Source organism: Helianthus annuus, chromosome 15 (genome assembly GCF_002127325.2).
Source record: "Helianthus annuus cultivar XRQ/B chromosome 15, HanXRQr2.0-SUNRISE, whole genome shotgun sequence".
In the NCBI taxonomy this organism is placed as follows: Eukaryota; Viridiplantae; Streptophyta; class Magnoliopsida; order Asterales; family Asteraceae; genus Helianthus; species Helianthus annuus.
This window is the reverse complement of record NC_035447.2, coordinates 146243464-146264323: the sequence shown is the minus strand read 5'-3', so window position 1 is coordinate 146264323 and position 20860 is coordinate 146243464. Positions and strand designations below refer to the sequence as shown.

At 39.3% G+C, this 20860-nt stretch overlaps 1 long non-coding RNA gene across 1 annotated transcript; it reads right to left on the bottom strand.

The window, feature by feature from the left end:
• Positions 1-856: 856 nt before the first annotated feature.
• LOC110910592 lies at positions 857-5303 on the bottom strand. Its single transcript, XR_002576283.1, has 3 exons — positions 5165-5303; positions 4250-4337; positions 857-992 (listed from the first exon to the last, which is right to left on the bottom strand). It is a non-coding gene; the product is annotated as an uncharacterized LOC110910592 (long non-coding RNA).
• Between the last annotated feature and the right edge of the window lie 15557 nt (positions 5304-20860).

Genomic DNA, 20860 nt, shown 5'->3' with positions numbered 1-20860 from the left:
GTCATTGATTTATCAGTTAACTAGTTTTATCTCTCTGGTCGCAACCCAACTTCTTTTGTAATTTAATCTATGTCCATATGTGTTTTTGTAAGATCCTTACTTCTATTTAACAATTTTCATATAAGATTTGACTATTAATGTGTATTTATGATTACACATACATTTGAAAATACGGATCTCTTAAAACATTTAAGAATTTAAAACATTTCGTCTTAATATAAATATGTCGTCATTCAAATCGTAACGGCAAAGCGTATTACGGAAGCTTAAATTTTTTGATCGTGTTTGGTTCTTCGTTGAGCTTGATCGTCATCCGGCACCTCAAGTATACCTACATGTTATAAACCATCACAAACATCAGTTTGGATAGTTTTATAATGCATTAAACCAAGTTCTCCAAGTCATATTTTACAAAACAAATTTCCAGCATCTATACTCGCGTGCCGCGACGGGATTCTTCTGTTTCGTCGCGGTCCACGACCGTCGTCACGTGACGCGACGATGATGTCTTCCACCCGTTGCGTGACGCCAAGGCTACTTTTCGACATAAAGTTTCTTATTTTTCGAGCTGCATCTGCCCAGCTCTATCACTTTCACATATTATGGCTTCAAACATGCTTAACTTTCAATATACTTATCCGATTTGCATGATTCTGTTTCTATACGATCGTAATAAGTTTACCTCTATGTTTATTACTTCATATCACAACAAATCCTGATTTATGAACTAACGGCTTACGTGTCACACCCCAACCGATGGCGGAAATATCGGGGCGTGGCACTGAGCGAAACAGATTGTTCAAGAGAATCCATAACAACTATTAAATGACAATAAGTTTAACGTTAATATCCAATACTACTAACACATAAAGTAATAACAGTCATTACAGATAGCGAGTCTCATAAACAATACTATTCCGACAACTCAGATTTTATTTAGCGTGTTTCTAGAGTTCCTAGCTTGTTTCATCATAGCATAGCATCCTATTAACCTGTCACATACGTTAAAATTAAGTCAATACATAAAATGTAAAGGTGAGTACACAAGTTTGCATAGCATATAGTAGAGAAAGCGTTTACGCATAACCAGCATGTATCACGTAACGGGCGAAGCATGTAACTACTAAACAATGTATACAACTTAACCACGAGACTGTGTTGTAGAGTATGCGCGACACATGTTCAGCGAACACGTGAAGTAAAGTGATGTGATCCCTAGCAAGTAGCAACCCCTGTCCACGACAGGTACTGAGACCAAACTATAGTACTATCGTTGCTAGAGGCGGTATAGTGTAACACTGTATAAGCATAGTAACAAGTATTCATAGATCACGTATAACATGCGGGAGCGGTTAGCGTTCATAAAGTGTTTGTGTTGTGTGTTGTTGTGTTTTGATAGAGAACGTATGTAACACCCAAAAGTGCGTTAAATGAAAATGGGTTCGAGTATACTCACAGTTCGTGTTTAGCTAGTAAACACAGACTTGATTGGATTGAAGGGAGCGCGTTGGAGTTAGCCTGAGCATAGATCAATAGTGTAAGCATGGAACAGTGCGTAAATAGAATGTTAGATGATTGAGTGTTCGAAAGGTGATCCGAACAGATGAGCCTCCATTCGAGCGGGTGGCCATTCGAATGAGTGTGCTTTGTTTGGAAAATTGTTTAAGTTTGAAGTTTAATCAGATCGTTTAAACATTGAAGGTTATAAGGGACAGGTCATCCAAACGGTTGGTCATTCGATCGGATGGTCATCCGATCGGATGGTCATCCGATCGGATGTCCATTCGAGTGGGCGATCTGTTGTTTGAAATTTTGTAAAATTTTCTAAGTAAAAGTTTTGAGATTAACGGAGAAGGCGTGACGACGTGTCAAACAATGGTAACACACCAATTCTAGCTCATTCGATCGAATGGTCTCAGCCCATTCGATCAGACTCACTGATCTTGATGGAATTTCATGTTTAGCCCGTTAATCGGTCATCTCTCCGGTGGAAATCCGTTTTCAAGCCGGCTCTCAACTAACGATTGAGTGGAGAGTCTGAATGAGTTTCGGTTCCATCGGATTTGAGTAGAAAAATGAAGAAAAGTTTGAAACAAATGAAGAAACGTTGAAATCTTGTTGTGTTTGAGTTAAAAGTGTGGAAATCCCTCAGATCTGAACCAATCTTGATGAAAAGATGATCCTTAACCGCTTGCTAGAGCAAAACAGGTTGAGACCACCTTCAAGAGGTCCAAACCAGTGATTTCAGAGAAAAAGCAAGTGTTTGTGTGTGATTTTGATGGAGAATATGATGTAGAAGTGATTGGTGATGATAATTGTACAAGATTTGAGGAGAAAAGCTTACCAAAAAGCCTTGAATCGCGATCAAAAGTGTCTGAGAGCGACTTGAGTGCATGTGGTCAGATGGAGATGTCAAATCAGTGAAAGGGAGGTGTACGGGTAGTATTTATAGTGTGAGAGGGAGAGTTAAGTCGGTGGAGTAATGTGCATTTGGTCGAATGGGTTGTCCGGTCGAATGGCCATTCGGTCGGATGGCCATCCGAGCGAATGTTCATTTGATCGGATGTCCATTCGGACAGTCGTGTTGTGCGAGTTATTTTTCCAACTTTTGTTTCATTTGTTAAGCGTTGCGTTGCGTTGCGTTTAATCGAGTTGCGAGTGAGCGTTTGGGCGTATAACCGTTGCGTTGATAACCACATAACATTTAAACAATTAATCACACAAGTAACACACATATCACAAGTAAACGCATAAAGTAAATCCGTGTTTCGAGTCTGCGTTGAGTCTGCATTGCAATAGTGTTTAGTCTAAATAAGCGATGTAAAATGCAATAAAATGTGTTTAAATAGTATGCATTGTAAACAGTGTTTTAAATGCGATAACTGCGTTGTAATATGAGTGTTGAAAAATATAATTTTGAACCCTTTTGCCTTAATCGAAATCTCGGGAGTACAAACGTTGTGAGAAGAAATGATAAAAATAGGTAATGACCCGAAAAGTCGGGTTGTTACATTACGAATCAAATAGAAAATTATTCGACCCATTATGTTCTAACATGTTTTTCACTACTTGTGATCAAGGTTAATCCTTGATCATATTACCCAGATCTCCGAGCTTCATGACACTAGCGTATTCTCTCTCACTACGAGATTTGCTTACGCATTCACATTCACCGGTTTATTTCGTGATTTTCTAATCATTTAAACCAACAATTAACCATTTACTTTATTTTGACCCGTTTAGAGGTTTTAGACATTTAAGCATCAATCTCACTCATCGTTTACTCGCATCTTACTTCTACATTAAGATATCTATTTGTCTTCCACCACAACTATATTTGTGGTGGATTTAATGTTGTAAACTAGTTATTCCGATCTACCCTTCGGTTAGTCAATTTTACGGAAAGACCCATTTTTTGGCGTTTGATCCAAAAAGGCTTATGCCTATAACTTTTACATTTATCAAAGACTTACTTGATCTTAATACTTATTTCCAAACAACCTTTAAGGGTCGTTTGCCTGGTTTATTGATCAAGGGCGTTTTGGTCAACTTTAGTCCCTCCTTTTACGACGAAGGACTTTCAATAAGATATTTGACCAAAATCGCACGTTTAACTATCATCTTATTTACGCATACCTGACTCGGGTCAAAGTATTGATCCGTTTTAATACCTTGCCTTAGTAATTTGCTAATTCATAGCAACGCAAATTCCATAAGCCGTTTTACCCTTTGAGCATTAGACTCGACAAGCACTTATTAGCCGTTATTTGTCAAATGGTGTTAACATCACCATTTGACCCGTTTGGTATAAACGACCAAACATTTTGCACTTATATTTGAATGGTATATATTTACCGTTTCATTATTTAACCCATTTCGGATTTCTCACCATATGGTTATATCTTTTAAATCTGTTTCTTACGCGTTTAACCCAACATGGCTTATGCCATATGGTGTCGTTTAAACTTCAACTTTTATTCGTCCATACGTGACTAAATCACTATTTTACCCTTATTATTTGTTTAGGCTTACCTCATAAAGTAGCCATTCAAAAACTCATTTCATATATGTCATCTCATGACTAATTTACCATTTCGCCCCTTTTTACCATTAACATGGTTTTTATCATTTTATTTGTTCCGACCCATATCATTTCGTGTCGGAACCCCTATTTCGGATATAACCTTTTTCGTATTTATAACCTATAAAATATATACGTATCTTACAAAAGGGTGTAAGCTTTACTTACCTTGCATCCTAAATAAGCTTTTCCTCCATACTTGATTCGTTTGACCTGCTTCCTTTCCAAGTCTCCACCTAGCTTGTCAAGCGTCAAACTATCATCATAATTCGTAAGACGGTTAGATTAGTCATCATTAGCTACGACTATTCCATCTTACGGATTTTATGTGGAAATTATTATCCGACCTTATCATTGGTCAGTTTGACTTTCAAAAGTCAACTGCCTTTCATCATATGAAATGCACAACTGAGTTCCATACCTCCTTTAGGCATTTCATCAAATATCCGGTAGGCGTTATTATTATGCCACCATTTTAAACTATTTTTTAAATCTAAGTTTATGCTATTATTAACACCAAGTTAACATGGCTCTCTTTTATCAAAGATACTTTATTCTTTCATTATGCAAAATCTACGGATTTTCATCTATAAGTGAAACTCGTTTCATCATGTTATTAGGCATTTATCCGAATACCTAATCTAATCAAGTTCTACATACAAACTAGTAGACAACACGATTTCACATAGGCATTTTAACGAGCATTTTGTGGGCGAGATTTGTATGCATCTTTTATCAAACTTATGATTAACTTTTTAACCAAATTTTAACATCAAAATCACGCCCTTATGTCTAGTGTTCATGAACTACATCTAGAACTTGCATCACATTTTCAAATTTCAAAAGTTTAACACTCTAATTTAACTGTTCATCCTATTATCATAACACCCACTTAGCACCTACATGATTAGCTACCCGAGACACTAATTCATGGCACTAAATCAACAAGTGTACATCTAGGGCTTGTTCCTAGACTTGTACTCATGTCAATATCACTCATACATTCAACATTCACTTTAGAATTTTTGATTATGAGTGTCTTCATAAATTCAAGATATCACCAAATGACAAAATTTGACATACCTTGTGATTCCCTAGCTTAGGTGATCACAAATTTAGTTAAAGCCCCAATTTCCTAGCTCGATTTCTCTTGATTTTGATCAATTTGATGAGTTTAGGGTTTTGAGAAGAAGAACCCTTTTTCTCCTGTGTATTTGTCGACCAGAACACACCGTTGTGTGTGTGTTTTGGTTTTTGATTCATTTTAATTAAAACTTCTTTCACACTTGCCCCTTTTAGTCCCTCTAGTTTCAAGGATCTTTAAAGGGGGTTATTAGTTCATGTTTTCCTTATTGTTTACCAATACAATTTACTAACTAGGTTAATTATTCTTAGTTATGTTACCTTTGGTTATGACCAAATTATAATTTACATGTGGATATGTAAATTTTATATTTTGGGGTGTTACAGTTTTGAAATCACTACGAGCGTGTTGCGCATGGAACAACTGACAATAATAAAAAGAAATGTAGAAAAAAAACACTAAAAGAAAACCGAAAGAAAATCAACCAAAAAAGTTGTACGGTAATGATGTTGTTTGTATGAAACCCGTGGTCAAAGATGAGCAAATGGTATTAGGTACCGGTACCGTATTTCCCTAACTGAAAGATCTTAAGTACCAATTCGGTACCGACTTTTGACGTTCCTGGTATCGGTTCCCTACCGGTTTTACCTTCATATATCGGTACTGGAACCGGTATTTTCGATACCAGTATCGATTCGGTATCGGTTGGCACCGAGCTCATCTCTACCCCTGAAACTAAAAAAAAAAGAAATCATTAAAAGTTGAAGAAAATCAACAAAAAAAAGTTGTACGATACCGTTGTTGTTCGTACGGTACCCGTAATCAGGGATGAGCAAATGGTATCGGGTAGCAATACCGAACTTCCGGAACTAAAAGATTTTCAATATCAATTAGGTACCGACTTTTGGCGTTTTCTGTACCAAGCCGGTGCCGGTTTTTACCTTCATGTATCGATACCGAACAGGACCGTACTAGTATTTTTGATGCCAGTACCGGTTGACACCAAGTTTTTCCGAACCTGTGATAAAAATAAATAATAAAGTTAAGTAAAATAATAAAGAAAATAATTATTATTATAGTATTAAACTAATAAAAATATTAAAAATTATGTATTATTAAAATATTAAAATAACTATTTTATTAGGTTCTTTTATTAATGTAATGTAATGTAATGTAATGTAATGTAATGTAATGTAATGTAATGTAATGTAATGTAAAGCGTAATGTAATGTGATGGACATGAACATGAAATCTCGTTCGATTGATTCAAGGAACAAACATGAACGTGTATTCGTGAACGTTTGATAACATGTTCGTTTATTTTCATTAATTAGGGTTCGTTAATGTTAGTTTACGTTTGTTCATATTAGTTTGTTTATGTTTTGTTATTATTGTTTTTTTCATATTTATATTTTCTATTTTTTAGTTTATTACCCAAATATTTAAAGTTCTTATAATTTTAAATTTTAATTCACCTTACGTTTATCTTTTAGTTTATTGCCCAAATATTTAAAATTCTTATATCTTTTAATTTTTAGTTTATTAACCTTACATTTATTTTTGAGTAACTATGTTTATGATTATTATCTCGAAACTTCTTTTTAGAACTTCTTTTTAGTTTATTACCCTTACATTTGGTGATTAAGTTTAGCATGTTAGATCAAGAATGTTAATTTTTATATTTAAAATTATACATACTCACTTATCTTCATTTGTGTTTCTTTATGTTCATTTACTAGGTTAGAACTTCGTGTATTACACGGGTTGAATAAATGTAATTTTATATATTAAATAATAAAAAGTTATATCTTTATGAACCCCGTATATTGTACGGGTTAAATAAATGTAATTTTATATGTCAAATAATAAAAAAAAAATATATCTTTAAAAACCATATGTACTACACATATTAAATAAATGTAATTTTGTATACTAAATACTAAAAACGTCGTATCTTTAAAAAACCGGTGTATAATCGGGTTGAATAAATCTACCAAATAATAAAAAATTACATCCTAAAAACCCATATATTACACATGTTGAATAGATCTAAAAAGAGTTATATCTTTAAAAACCATCTGTATTACACAGATTAAATAAATGTAATTATGTATATTAAATACTAAAAACGTCGTATCTTTAAAAAAAACCCATGTATAGTCGGGTTGAAAAATCTACCAAATAATAAAAAAAAATTATATCCTTAAAAACCTCGTGTATTAAACGTGTTGAATAAATCTAATTTTACATAGCAAATGATAAAAAGTTATATCTTTAAGAACTTCGTGTATTACACGGGTTATATAAATGTAACTTTGAATAGTAAATAAAAAATATATTTTAAAAATCCTGCGTCTAACACGAGTTGAATAAATATAATTTTGTATACCAAATAATAAAAAAAAAAGTTATATTTTTAGTAAATTAGGATAACATTTAATATTAATTTATTATTTATATATTTAATATAAGATAAGTAGGAAAGAGAGGTATTTGTTTTAAAAATATATTAAATTAACAATTTAGATTTGAGAATAATATTTTATTAAAGCATGATAAGATTTAATATTAAATTATTATTTATTTATTAGTTAATATAAGATAAGTATAGATTTGAGCATACTTTCAATGAATGACACGTGTTTAAAAGTTGGTTTCTTTTATTATAGTAGATAGATAGATTTGTTTATAGATCAAATTAACCAATATTATCCTTTACTCTAAATTTATTATTTTGCTAAATATTTCTCCATTTATAGATGCTAAAATTAAGGAATTTTTCTTTTAACAATTTGAATTCCATGAACGTATAATATACACATTGCATATCAACTTACAATTTATCTAATTTTCTGTTAAAATTATTATTATTATTTAATATAAGAGATAAATAGGAAAATAAGGTGAGAAAGCACCAGAAAGTGACACGTGTCCAAAAAAGATTTTTGTTTATTAGTATAGGAAGATGTCCAATTGTGTTTATTTATATCCCGTTTTTTTTCATTTATGAAATTAACGAGCGAACACGAACAAAATCATTTTCTTAATGAATGAACACGAACACGAAACTTCGTTTGGTTATGTGCCCGTGAACCGTCCGTTTGTCCCATATTAGTTTAACGAAGTCCGTTGGTCCCATATAAGTTTAATGAATGAAAATGAATAATGCCTCGTTTGGTTCGGTTTGTTTACTTGTTTACTAGGTTAGTTCCCCGTGTGTTACACGGGTTGAACAATCTAAACTATATAATAAATATTTCTTGTAAATGCAAACCAAAGATAGAGACGTTTATATACCAAATTAACATAAATCAGTTAATATAAAGATGATGTATGTTACTATTATAAAATTCATCAAAGAAACATGTAATCGTTGAAAATGATACAAAAATAAATATCTTATATTATATAATACTTATTATTGTATTTGCGTATTACATTATATTTAATGAGAAATAAAAAGTTACAATTATAAATTGCACATTACCGAAAATAATTTGAATCCAAAAGATATTTACATAATTATTAGATTTTTAGCTTGATTTTAGCGACGTATTGCAACATTTTGTTTGATATATATATATATATATATATATATAGGGGTGTTCAAAACTATCCGTATCCGAAAATCCGATCCGAAATATCCGATATCCGAATCCGAAATATCCGAAAAATCGGATATCCGAAATTTCGGATATCCGAAATTCGGATATCCGAATTTTTCGGATTCGGATTCGGATAGTGATTTTCAAAATTTTCGGATATTTCGGATATCCGAAATATCCGAAAATTTAATTTTCATTTTTTTTCGGATATCCGAATATCCGAAAATATCCGAAGTATCCGAAAATATCCGAAATATCCGAAAAATATCCGAAAATATCCGAAAAATATCCGAAATATCCGAAAAAATATCCGAAAACTTATATTCGGATATCCGAAACTATCTAAAATATCCGTTTACGAATATGAAAAAAATAAAAATTAAATAAAAAGTTGGATTTTCGGATATCCGATTCACTATCCGAATCCGTATCCGAAATTTCGGATATCCGAAATTCGGATATCCGAAATTTCGGATACGGATTCGGATAGTGAAATCTGATATCCGAAAATTTCGGATATCCGAATTTTCGGATATCCGGTTTTGAACACCCCTATATATATATTTAAAGTTAGATAGTAATAAATTATGAAAATAATATGTTGAGTAAAGTATATGGATGATCCCTGTAATTTATCAAAATTTTGAATTTAATCTCTAATTTTTCAAAAATAAACAAACACTATAGGTGGTTAGTAATAACAATCAAGTTATATATTTAGTTATAATAATATGACAAACAAATTAAGGACCTAAGTACGAACAATCAAGTTATATATTTAATTTAATAATAATATGACAAAACAAATATTGAACCTAACTATGTATAAATTTCTTAAAATAAACTAATAGACAATAATTAAAATCCCCATAATAAATAAATAAGATATTTGAGTGTGTTCCCTTTTCATCAAACGAATTTTAAAATTTATGGTTAGATATTTATTAAAAAAATATGTTTCGTTAATAAATAATTATGAATTTTTTTATAGAATAGATTTCTAAAAAGATATATAAATAAAGTCCAGAAAACTTGTTAAGTTACATCAAAACAGAAAGTAGACCGGCAACAAGCTGCGCCGCCAATCCTTTCTGAATTAGAAGAGATTAAACTAAATAATAATTATCCATAAGATACATAGCCTAATATGATGACAAGTGTCCCAAAAATAGTTTATTTTATTATATAGTATAGAATAGATTGAAATACGAGCTAAATTCTAAAAAAAAAAGAAAAGAACTTTTTATTCTTATTCTTCTGGATAATTATGATTTTAAGTTGAAATATTCTAAATCATCATCCGCATATTCACCAACTAATGATGGCGTTTGGTCTTTTCTCTTTTTCTCTAGAAAAATACATGTAGAAAATGAAAACCAGGTGCTTCAGCCTATTGATTTGTTATCTTGTTTGAAGGCTAACGTGATAATGGCCAATGATCAACGAGTATATGCGTCACGGCTTCTTATTTAAAAAGGCCAAATTGGTCATTTTCATTCCAGCAGTAAGAGAAAAATTCATATCATAGTAACAAACTAGAACTGAGCCGCGCGTTGCGGGCGGGACGTAAAACTGTGCTACAAGAGGTGGGGGTGTAAAAAAAAGATTAGTAACTCAACGACGACCAAAAAACAGAAAAAAAAATGTAAAACAAAAACACAAATTTGTAACACCAAGTGCCTTACACGACTTAAAACATAGATGAACTCATACCGACCGAGCGTGGAGCATAAAACCGCCAATCCAACAATGACCAAAACGATACACAAAAAACACAAATTTGTAATACCAGATGACTCAAAGTCATGATGTTTGAAAAAGTGAACTTCAAAAGTTGAATAAATAAATAAATAAAAGCTTAAATAAATTAAGGGGTCAAACTTGACCATCAAATAAAGTTTGGTGGTCATATCGGTAACTCACAGAAAGCAACTATCTCCAAGGCCTACGCAATACGCCCTACCGGACAGTAGCGAAGCTTGAGATTTTCAACCGAGAGGCGGAAGTCACTGGACCTATAAATTTCTATAAAACCGGGGGGTCGAAAACGTATATACAGAAAAATTTCTATACGAAAACTACATACTCTCCACTACTGAGCAAAAAGTTCGGGGGGTCGGCCGCCCCCTCCCGCCCCTTAAAAGCTTCGCCCATGCTACCGGATTTGTTATATATACTAATATTTTTAGGCTGTCTCTAAATTAATTAGTAGGAATACCCGTTCTCCTATATATGTTACATCAATCTACTTGTTATATGATATACGGACATATAGTGTCACACCCCAACCACGTAAAACAACAAAACGTGGCGGAATCGTCGGGGAGTGTTGTAACAGAATCATTGTTTCATAACACATGGAAAATTTAAATGTTGTTTCATTGATTAAAAGAGTTACAATGTCTTAACAAACAAAGAAGATATAACATAGTTAACTAGTCTTGCATCTTTTAATGTCACTAAGGCCTCGTCCAATCCTACGTGAGCATGTATCAATATCATCAACTATAGTACCTGAAACACATGTGAAAATACGTCAGCATAAAAATGCCGGCGAGTACATAGGTTTTATTGATTTAGGATTCATGACTTATAAGTTTAGAAAAAGTTGTTTAGCAAAAATCAGTCGTGATCCTTGTAAAATGTTTTGTTTTATAAATCGTTTGAAAAGCGATGATAGATATGTATAGATAAAAGAATGATTGTAAGGTTAAATGAATAACCAAGTAAAAATGAATTTGTATAATACCAACTGTTTTTGTAAAACAATGTCTTGTGAAAAAAAAAATATGTTATTTGTGTAAAAATGTGTAAATCCAAATTGAATGATTTAAATAACGCTACGACATGTAATATAATACAAGCACTTATATATAGGAAGTACAAGCGACGTATCCACCATGCTTGTATCACATTACACACGCCTCGTTACTTAAATCACTTACCCAAACAAACCACCAATGTAAATTGCCCATGTCTAAACCAATTGTCAAATGTTATTGTGAAAACCATGTCAAAATGTCTATGTCAAATGTCAATCATGTAATGTGTAAACAAAATGTCATGTATGGCAAGTGAAATACGTATCAACTAAACCATAGGTGAAAATGCACAAAACAAAGTATTGAAGTAAAACTCAGTTTAAATCAATGTTATGTTTTGTGGAAATGCATGCTATACTTGATACACACACTTATGCGGTATGTTAAACGCATACATTCAAGCCTTGAGACAGACGGATAACCTTAAGTAAAGGTTATCAATGTGAAATGTTTTCGGATTCAGTCATTCCTTTCATCCAAACCAACCCAGGATGTCAGGAACGGGATTTGTCAAGTCCTATGGTACCATTACTTACTACCGAGCGGCGTAGCTAATGTTAATGAATGTATATAAGTCCCGTTTTTACAAACCAAATGTTATACCGAATGTAAGCATGTGATGTGATGTGAATGTACTAAGTATGCAACAAATGAACATACATAGCATGTGATGTAAAACAAATGTACTAAGTATGATGAACATACATAGCATGAAAAGGTAATGCAAAACAATGCACTAGGTATGCACCAATGGACATACATAGCGTGAAATGAAATGAAAACAATGCAGTAAGTATGCGCTAAACGAACATACATAGCATAAAATGTCATGTAAAACTATGTACTAAGTATGCACACAATGGACATACATAGCTGAAGGGGTATGGTCCCAAAAAGTCGCGCAAACCTAAGATCAGGTTGCGCGTGAGACCATACTCCTTAACTCAACAACTTGTTAACAACAACCTCGCGCGACCTACATCGCACTACGATTTATCCCGCGCGAGGGAATGCACACAACAAACCCAGATATCAGCACTTAGCATAAAACAATGGAAGAAATGAGCCACTCAGTAGGGAAGCGCGCGGCTACCTACAGTGGTACATAAGGTACAAGTGGCAGTAAAAGGAGCCAATGAGCGTCTAGCAGGCTCTGGTCAATCGTGCGCCACGATCGCCTGACGAGAAGTACACAAGGACGCCTATATGGCACCAATCAGAGGACAGTTGTCTCCGTCCTTCAAGATTTCTTCAAATCTTCAAACTTTTCTTCAAGCTTTTTTCCAGATCTTTCTAAAAAGATGAGTGAAGAACACCAAGAGGCTCCTGTTAGTGAGGAAGGACCAGTTCCTGTCCTTAGATGGGACTTAGGTCTCTTCGAACAGATTGTTCGTAGTTTCAGATTCCCACCGGAGTGGGATGCCCGGTATCCGGCTCAGGGCCAGACCGCGGCTGATGCACCACCCGGTTACATTACCCTGTATGAAGACTTCTTTCTTCAGGGTAATTTCCGACTGCCGGCGACCAACTTCCTAGGCAGTATCCTTTCTTACTACAATTTCCATATATCTCAGATGAGCCCTCCCGGGATGGTGAGGGTACGACACTTTGAATTTTTGTGCCATTCCCATGGCGTCGAGCCATCGGTAGATAAGTTTCGTGCTTTCTACCAGTTGCAGAGAACGATGGGGTTCTTCTCGTTTGCAAGCCGGGGCGCGGCAAAGAAGATTTTGTTGAATCCTCCTAAGAGTTTCCACGACTGGAAACCCAAGTTCTTCTTCATCAGGGAAGAAGTCTTGCCGATTGCCATGCCCTTTAGGGACTGGACCGAGGCCATACCGAAGGAAGATCTTCCCATCCCAAAAACTGCTCGGTGGTACCAGCAGCTAACCCCAACCCCAAATCGGGTGTTTGGGGAAAATGTGTTAGTTGCTGCTAAGATGAGTGACCAGTGGTTACCTAGCAGCAGGGAGGTTCCGGTTTTGAAGATCGGCGATCAAGGTTAGTGTCTTCTTTATTCTGTTTCTAAGTAGGATTTCTGTAATTGTCACTTACTTATCTCCATTTGTAGAAGCGCAACTCTACCAAGCTGCCTTCTCTACCTTTGGTGGCTCCATGGGCGTTCGCCCATTGCGCGATGACGAGGAAAGCTGGTATGACCAGATTAAAGGAAACTTCATGTTTCCTGCTGCTGATGCTTTCGCTTCACCGCCGACCGCTACTGAAGGTGCGCAATACCCTAAACCTCGTCCATTGCGCTCTGTGACTCTCGCTGGGAAAGAGACTTTCTATCTTTCCAGCGAGGAGTCCGTAGGTTCTTCCAGCGGCGAGCTAAGCTCTTGGTCTAAAATCTTTGCAGGTGTGTTGCGCGACCTGGGGATTGACCCCGAGGAGAAGAAGAAGAAACCGGTGAAGAGGAAGAAGAAGGTGGAGCCTGAGGTGACCAGTAAGGGCACTGGCCCTAGTCGCGCAACATCTGCTGCTGTCAAAGGTACTCTTCGCCTTCGTCAACGTGACTTAGACGACTATGTGATAATCAGTGACTCATATGAAGGTTTATCACATGCAGCTAAGGGGAAGACCGGTGCTGGTGGGTCTAAGAGTTCTGGGAGCGCGGGTTCTCGCAACCCTGAAGCTGGCGCGACTCCGTCTTTCCCAGAAGATGAAGAAGTAGAAGAGGAAGATGCTGGTGCCCATCTTATTGGGCGGAAGAGGGGTAGGAGCGAAGCCACGACTGGTGTGGCTTCCGCCCCTACATCTGTTGTGATTCCCGTGGTTGGGAAAACGAGCAAGCTGCGCTCGTTATACAAATTTTCTCCTGGTAAGTTCTTCGCTTCTCTTCTTAATACTTTTCTCTTTACTCAAATGCACTTGCTTTATTTTTCAGAAATCAAGAAGAAGACCCCTAAGAAGGGTGTCACGTTCAGTGAGGTTGCGGCGAAAAGGCCCAAGATTACCGTCAAGTCCACTGACACTGCTGCTCAGGATGCCGCGAAGGCTGCTGAGGCGCAGCGAAAGGTGGAGGAGGATCGGAAGAGAGAGGAGGAGAAAAAGAGAGTTGCGGAAGAGAAGAAAAAGAAAGAAGAAGAGAGGAAGAAGATAGAGGAGGAGAGAAAGAGAAAAGAGGAGGAGGAGAGGAAGCAGAGGGCGGAACAGGAGAGGTTGGCTGAAGTGGCGAGGAAGCAGGCTTTAGAGAAGGAGCTAACGGCGAAAAAGGCTATGGATCAGCCTCTTAAATCTCCAGGTCCTGAGGTCACCAAACCAACCAACACCGGTCCTGTTATTACTTCCAAAGGTTCCAGCCGCTTCTCCTCAAGCGGCGCGAGCTCTGGTGGAGCTGGGGGTTATAACCCCAATGTGATAGGTGCGAAGGACACCGTTGGGGATATTTACTACAAGACTTACAATGAAGAAGAACGTGGTGACGCTCCTCATCAAGCCCCCTGGAGTTTAAAACAGAAAGATACCTTCATTGAGTTCAGCCCTGCGCGCGAGTGGTTCTTGAACTCCTTTACACCTGCTGAAGTCAATCGGCAAAGGGCGAAACCTCACGAGATGTTGTATCGTACTTATATCCTTGGCGAGGCCAACGTTCGTGCTGCCAACCATCAAATAGTTCGCGAATGGTTAAGAGGGAAACCCCCACATTCCCCTCTTAACGAGTTAACGGTGTTCTGTTTTGCAGGATAAATCACCAAGTCGGAGCTCAAATATCCTTAAGAAGATTAACCCTCATGAAAGGAACATAAACCAATCTAATTAACTCCCTAATCAGATCACTGTTTCTTCATTGGCGCCCACCGATTTTTTTCTATAACCACCCTCATCTTCTTTTATTTGAGCCTTTGACACCTTTCTTCCTTCGACTATGACTGGTCAAGGAATCATCCCAGAGTTCGGTTTCGGAACCAACTCTAACACGGCATTGGGCGAAGGAATCCAAAACTTCCAAGCCCAACAAATCGAAGAAATCGGCGAAGTTGAAATCAACAATACTGGGGGTCCGCGCGGGAGCTTCACCCGCATCACACAAGTGGTCACCCCAGGGAACGGAGAAGGACCTTCGAACACAGCGCCACCTCAAAATGTATCTGCATTACTTGGCTTACCAGAAGGCGAAACCCCAGCCTCGTGGTATGCCAAGAACATCGCCACTATCAATGCAGCGTACCAATCGCTCATCGCGCAGCAAGCAGTTTTGACGGCAGAACCGTCCTTGGTCACCCCTCCGAGTCAGGGGGTGCGCCAAATGCCCCCACCAGCCAATATACAAGGCAGAACCAACAGGCCTCCCCCTACAAGACGTTTAAGCGTACAAGACACGCGCGATACAAGAGGGGAAACGGATAGTTACTATGAATATCCGTCGAACCTTCAACGAGGCCCTGTTCACAGCCGGCTCACGCCGCGCAACATGAACAATGAATGGGAAGAAACGGACCCATATGATCCCACATGGGAAGGTGACGAAGAATCGTCAGTCTTTAATCGTTTACCAAAAAACCATGAGTACTACAAGCCAAGACAACATATTGGCTACACAGAAGAAGCTGAAAGAGATTTCCGCCTGGCATACAGACCAGCGGAAGCTGCGGAACACTCCAAGTTTATCCCAAAAATTGCACTCGCGCCGCTTTCACGAGAAAAGCTACCCCCAACTGTTGGGAAATTCAATGGGTTGACTGACCCAGACGATCACGTCAGAACATTCACGAGTGTGGGCTGCATGGGTGGGTGGAATATGCCCATGTGGTGCCACCTGTTCATTCAAACTCTTACCGGAGCGGCTCGCGCCTGGTTTGACAGCCTTCCGCCTGGGAAGATTAAATCATGGACAGATTTCAAGACGCAATTCTTAAGCTACTTTAGCCAACAACGTCGCTACCAACGCGACACAGCTGAAGTAGAAGATATTTGGCGAAGAGATGGTGAAGGTCTGGAGGACTTCATCACGCGTTTTAACAAAGAGTGCCTGGAAATTGGCGGCGTCAGTGAGCAACTCATGCGCTGTCACTTCAAAAAGGCATAGTCTCATTAGAACCATCACAGGCAAAGATGGAATGCCGAAGGAGTGGGATAAACTGATGGAAGCCGCAAAAATCGTCGCGCAAACTGAGGAGTCCCTTGCTGGTGGAAAGGGCTACTACCCAGAAGATCGATTTTCAAGAGGAAGTACGCGCGACAACAACAACAAGCGTAACAAATACAAGAGTCATGATTGGAAGTCTGAGAGACCGAGAGGCCGTGACGACAGGCCGCGATACAGAGAAGATGCGCGAGAAACGATTGACCGAATCGGTTACAAGAAGGCGGTCAGAGACGACAATCGTGACAAACACTGGACTCCGCTCACAAAAACTCCAAAGGAGGTATTGATGACGGAGAATGTCGATTTCAAGGCGCCAAGGCCAATGACAAAGAAGAAAGGGCAAGACCCTAACTTGTACTGCGATTTTCACAAAGATTCAGGGCACCTGACTGACGACTGTTACAGCTTGCGCCAAGAAATCGAGAGAGCGCTCAAAAGCGGCAAGCTAAGCCATTTAGTGAAGAATGTACGCAAGGAAACCCGTCAACGCCAGCGCCACGATGAAGGGAACCACAAAAAGGTCCGTCGACTAGAAACTCACATGGTCAACGGACCCAGGTACAGCGCGAAAGAGAAAGGCAAACGCCCTTATGAACCTTCTTGGCAAGAGCAGCAAGTTATATTTCCAGTAGTGCGCGGCGGACCTCGCGCCACACGTCCTGTGGTCATCACTGGCATAATCGGGCACTATGAAACTGACTACATATTCATAGACCCGGGAAGTACTGCCGACATCATATACGAACAGTGTTTCAATCAGTTGGATGAAGAGGATAAAGCGCGACTCGAACCTGTCGATTATCCTTTGTCTGGATTTTGCAACGAGATGGTTTTTCCTCTCGGACAGATCAGTTTCCCCGTCACGCTCTCTGACGGGAAACACTCAAGAACAACAAATGTGAACTTCATGGTAATGCCAGTAAAATCGAGGCATGATGTGCTTCTTGGGAGGGAAACACAAGGCGAGCTAAACATGGTGACTTCAACGCCTCATTCTGCGATAGGTTTCCCAACCAAGACAGGAGTAGCAATCATATATGCCAAGAAAGAAGTAATGTCAACTGAAGAGCTGCGCCCAACAAAGGCGGCGAAGGTCTCCATGACCGAGCCAGAGAAATGGGTTTTAAACCGAAAATACCCCGAGCAGACTGTGACAATTGGCCACGCCATTTCGTCAGACATCAGAACACGTCTAAAGCAACTGCTGTTTCGAAACATGGATATATTTGCCTGGACACCGGCAGACATGACCGGTGTCCCGCGCAACATCACCGAGCATTGCTTAAACACGTACCCATCTGTCGAGCCAAAGGTCCAAAGAAGGCGCAGCCTAGGGGCAGACAAGACAAAAGCAATGAACGAGCAGGTATGTGAGCTGCTCAAAGCCGGGATCCTGCGAGAGGTAAGATATCAAAGTTGGGTGGCGAACCCCGTGATGGTCGAAAAATCAAATGGCGGATGGCGCATGTGCGTAGACTACACTGATCTCAACAAGGCGTGCCCAAAGGATTGCTATTCCTTGCCTGAGATCGATAAAAAAATAGATTCTCTCGCGCCATACCGATGGAAGTGCTTTTTGGATTGCTACAAAGGATACCATCAAGTGCAGATGAAGCTAGAAGATGAAGACAAGACAGCGTTCAGAACGGATCTTGGAATCTTCTGTTACACAAAGATGCCTTTTGGCCTGAAGAATGCAGGCGCGACATATCAACGCTTGATGGACAAGACCTTCGCAGGTGACATCGGAAAGCATATTGAGGTTTATATCGACGATCTAGTGGTTAAAAGTCCTGAAGAAGACCAAATGTTGAAAGACATCGAGAAAACATTCAACTCATTGCGCAGCGTGAATATGAAGCTAAATCCAGCCAAGTGTTCCTTTGGCATGGAAGAGGGGAAGTTTCTAGGCTTCATTGTCACAAACGGCGGTTTCAAGGTGAATCCAGAGAAAGTACAAGCTATTGAGCGAATGCCCTCACCGAGAAACATCAAGGAAATGCAACGACTAGCCGGCCGACTGGCCGCGCTTAATCGTTTTCTCTCCAATCATGCCGCAAAGTCGTATCCCTTCATTAGCACGTTGCGCAATTGTGTGAAGAAGCAAGAGTTCAAATGGACCCCGGAAGCCGAAACAGCTTTTCAACAAATGAAAGCGTGTCTGATCGAACTCCCTACCCTGACTGCACCATTTGAGAAGGAGCCCCTCGTACTGTACTTGTCCTCCTCGGATAAGGCAGTAGGGTCAGTATTATTGGTCGACAGAAACGGGGTACAAACCCCGATCTACTATGTCAGCAGGGTACTCACTGACCCAGAAACAAGATATTCCACAATGGAAAAGCTGGTTCTTGCACTGCTACACGCCTCCCGAAGGTTGCGCCGATACTTCACAGGCCATGTGATAACTGTGCTTACAAATTTCCACATTGGCACCATACTACAGAAGCCTGAGACATCAGGCAGGTTGGCAAAATGGGCCATTGAACTGGGCGGCCATAACATCTTGTACAGGCCGCGCCCAGCCATTAAGGGGCAGGTCCTTGCCGACTTCATCACAGAGGTGCCGGCCGATAAAATCAAGGAGTGCGAGCTGATAGAGACTCCCGAGAAAGATACAACAGATGAAACTTGGATGCTTTACACCGACGGGGCATCAAATGAAGATGGCGCTGGAGCAGGATTGCGCCTGGTGAGCCCAGAGAATCACGAGTTTACATACGCCATTAAGTTGGACTTCAAAAATACCAACAACGAGGCTGAGTACGAAGCATTTCTGGCAGGCTTACGCCTCGCCACCAAGATGGGAGCAAAAAACTTGCGCGCACATGTTGACTCACTCCTGATAGCCAGTCAATTAAATGGCATATACGACGCGAAGGGAGAAGTCATGGCTTTATATCTGGAACAAGCGAAAGAATTGCTCCAACAATTCAAATCCCACAAAGTTATACATATCAATCGCTCAGAAAACAAGCCCGCAGATGCCCTGAGCAAACTCGCCTCGACTTCCTTTCAACATCTCGCCAAGGATGTAAGGATAGAGGTACTCAAGAACCCGTCAGTATTGCTGCGACAGGTGAATGTGATCGAAACAGGGCAACAATCGTGGATGACCCCGATCATCCAATACTTGCAAGAAGGGCTGCTCCCCGAAAACAAAGCGGAAGCAAGGAAGATCCAAAACAAAGCCCTGCAATACGAAATGAACGGCGGTATCTTGTACCGAAAATCCTTCCTAGGGCCACTACTGCGCTGTGTGGACCCCCAGGATGCGAATTATCTGATAAGGGAAATCCACGAAGGGATTTGCGGCATCCACTCCGGACCACGGATGGTTGTCGCGAAGATTATGAGCGCCGGTTACTACTGGCCTGGTATGCATGTTGACGCAATGAAGGAGATCCGCAAATGTGACTCTTGCCAGAGGCACTCTCCAAAAACGCTGCGCCCTAAAAATGATCTTATCCCCGTATCCACCGCATGGCCCTTTCAGCAATGGGGAATTGACATGGTGGGACCCTTCCCGGATGCTCCCGGCGCCGTAAAGTTCATCATAGTAGCTGTCGACTACTTCACAAAGTGGGTAGAAGCCAAAGCCCTTGCATCCACCACAGCTATGATTGTGCGCAAATTCATATGGGAGCACATCATATGCAGATTTGGCCTCCCGCTCAAGATCGTGACTGACAATGGCACCAACTTTGCTTCGGATGATCTTAAGAAATGGATGAAGGAGATGAACATCGAACACACTTTCACATCCGTTGCGCACCCACAAGGCAACGGACAAGTGGAAAGTGTGAACAAATGCATCGTCGAAGGGATAAAGGCCAGATTAGGAACAAGGCGGCGCGGATGGGTTGATGAGCTCCCAAGCATTTTATGGGCTCATCGGACCATGCCAAAGACGAGTACCGGCGAGACCCCTTTCAGCCTGGTCTATGGCTCAGAGGCGGTCATTCCGGCGGAGATTGGCCTGCCCTCGCCACGCATGACAACGGTCAACGCAGTTGACAATGAAGCGGAAAGGCGCCTAGACTTGGACCTGTTAGAAGAAAGACGCGAAATCGTGAGAATCAGAGAGGCCAAATACAAAACCCAGTTGGAAAGGTACTACAACACAAGGGTTCGCATTTGTACCTTCAACCCAGGGGAATACGTCTTTCGCGACAATGA